The following is a 208-nucleotide window of genomic DNA, read 5'->3' on the forward strand; positions in this document are numbered from 1 at the left end:
TGAAACATATAATCTGCTTTTTAATAATCTAATCAAACGAACATGTTTCCCCCCCAAAATGCTAAATGTGGAATCAATAATTATAGTATCTGCATTGGTGAAATAAATAAATAAATAAATAAATAAATAAAGCGACGTGGTTTTTGCTAAACTTTACTTTAGTATATGCCAATCAAAAAAACTGTATTTCATTCATGAGACATTTATG

The sequence above is a fragment of the Oryzias melastigma genome, linkage group LG16 (genome assembly GCF_002922805.2).
Source record: "Oryzias melastigma strain HK-1 linkage group LG16, ASM292280v2, whole genome shotgun sequence".
In the NCBI taxonomy this organism is placed as follows: Eukaryota; Metazoa; Chordata; class Actinopteri; order Beloniformes; family Adrianichthyidae; genus Oryzias; species Oryzias melastigma.